We start from the raw sequence: 2,519 nt of genomic DNA, 5'->3' as shown, positions 1-2,519 counted from the left end.
GGTCCAGAGCCATGGACAGTCCCCTCAGTGGAACCTGGCTCAGCGGTGAGTGGCCACACCCCTCTGCTCAAGGTCTGCTGAGCCTAGATTTGGGAGAGTCAGGTTGAAGTCCTCTTCAATTGGTTCTGCTGTCTCCGGGCTTAAGACATAAAGTGTCCTGTTATCAGAGGACACTGGTAGGGACAGTCCTTTATAGGATCCAGTCCTGTGTTCTCCATCCAAGGCGTTTTTGGAAGGACTGTGCCTGGTTCATTGGAAATTGTACATGCAATTTTCTGTCTGAGAAGGGAGGAGAATTCATCTCTTTCATCAGATTCCCAAAGGGGGCCTTGGCCTGCCAGACATTTGGACTTTCTAATCTATTCCCCACTCAGTTTTCATGGGTAAACCAAGGTGCAGGGACTGCAAGAGGGTTGTCCTTCATTTCCTGACTCTCGGGTGTCCTCAGGGAGGCAGTGTCATCCAATAGTTAAGAGCTTGGCTTAATGTCAGATTTGCTGCCTTTCGGGGGTTGTGCAGCTTTGGGCTTGTCACTCATTTTTTTCTGGCCCTTAGAGCCCTTATGGATGATATAAAATAGAGGTGACAACCACAGCCACCTCCTAAGGTCATTGTGAGTATAGATACCCACACAGCAATTGGCGTGGTCCTGGGGCATGGTGAGCGCCTAGCAGTGATTGGGTGGTAGGAGTTTGGGGTTGATCAGAAGGCGGAGGTGCCCTTTCTGAACTGTGGTGGGATCAGCTTCTCCTTAGTCCCCTTAAGCGGTCACGATTTGGCTCAGATCACTGCTCTGGTGAGAACAGGGACTCTTTAGTCAGGGGACTTTACACCTCTCAGGAGCCCTGGACAGGAGAAGCCCAAGAGGCCGGGTGAAGTATTCAGAGGCCAGGCTTTGGAGCCAGACCACGAGTGCCAACCTCCTGGGCCTCCACCATTTGTCCATTGGGCGAAAGTCATACCTGCCCTTGTCCGCCCCCAGGGTCATGCCAGACACAAAAGTGTCACAATGCCAAGCCTGTCTGCTGTCTTCTCCCTTCCCGGGCCTGAGAGGGGCAATCGTTCCTCAGGGTGGCATGGAGCCCCGGAACCTCCCACGGGCTCGTCCTGGGCCGAGGGTTGTAGGCAGAGCTGCTCTCTCAGAGTCCTTGCTATTTCTTCAGTTTTCCTGAAGAGCCTGTAGGACTCTTACTTTGTGGGTGGTTGGTACAATAAAAACTTCAAAAAAAAAATATTACATCATCACCTTTGTATTTATCTATTGTAAGGAAACAGCAAGTTTATTGCAGAAAAAAATAATCCTTCATTTTCTGAGTGTGCATTGCTGGAGCTCCCATGCCCTGCACAATTCTGCGTGTGCAGTGTGATCTAGTTGTAAGAGCGCGAGACTGGACGCGGGAGACCTGCATCCCATCCTGCCCTGTCTGGGCTGTTTTCCCCACCTGTAACTACATGACTTGAGGTGGTTTCATATTGAGCCCAGTAGCACACTGGGCATTCTTTTGAGACCCTTTAGGGACCGACTAGAGTACGGAGGACCCAAAGGGTGGGGCCCTGAGTCCCTATTTCCCCAGCAGCTTGCCCTTTATCTGTTGTTTATCTTTCGAGGTTCCTTGTGAGATTTTATTTGAAGAAAAGGTCTGGGTGATTAAACAAACAAAAGAATCTAATATTTATTGAGTTGTATTGGGGGAAGGACTGTGCCTGGTGCAAAAGTCTTCAATAGATATTTACTGAACAAAGGAAAAAGGAAGATTCTTCTCTTATTGTTCCTTGACTATAGGCCTAAGCCACCTCCAGTCAGTTAACATGCTCTCTTTCACTGTGTGTGTTTGTGTCGTGCGGTGGGGAGGCGGAGACAGACGCCCTGCCTTTCAAAGTGGGTAGGGAATTGGCTGCACCAAGGGTCCAGTTTCTGAGTTGAGAGGGGTAGGGGTGATGTGGGTTTTTATCCAGCCTTAGCTCAGATTGGTGGTTGTCTAATGGGAGGCCACTTAGCTTCTCTGGAGGTGACCAGGTGGCCACTGACGTGGCACTCCATCCTGGCCTTCCCTGATGACTGCTTGGGTCACAGCCAGCCCTGGCAAAGCTCGACATGCCCAGGGCTCTGCCTCTATGGGATCCTGGGCCTGAGCTGCAAGCTGATGCCTTGCACCAGGGCTGAGGCATCCAACAGCCACGTTCTTCTTGAAGTCTCTGATGCTACTGCCAGTGCCTCAGTTTCCCCATCTGGATAGGAGGGAGGAGAAGGAAACAAAGGGAGCTGAGGTGTGTTGAGCATCTCCTCTATGGTGGGCACTGCTGACTCACCCCTTCCCTACACTAGTGTGGGGCCCAGCGCACATTAGGGGTTTGCGAATACAGATTTTTGACCCTAGAATGTCTGTGCTGAAAGGGCCCAGGGAGATGGGCGAGCGCTGTGGTTCTTAATTCTACAAAGTTCTAAGGGTAGGTGAAGCAGCTTCTAGGTGAGCTTTGGGGGGCACCCCCCACCTTTGCCTCAAGCAGATTTTAACTGG

Source organism: Rousettus aegyptiacus, unplaced genomic scaffold (genome assembly GCF_014176215.1).
Source record: "Rousettus aegyptiacus isolate mRouAeg1 unplaced genomic scaffold, mRouAeg1.p scaffold_m13_p_1, whole genome shotgun sequence".
Taxonomy (NCBI): domain Eukaryota; kingdom Metazoa; phylum Chordata; class Mammalia; order Chiroptera; family Pteropodidae; genus Rousettus; species Rousettus aegyptiacus.
The sequence above is the reverse complement of the archived record's forward strand: the minus strand, read 5'-3'. Positions refer to the sequence as shown.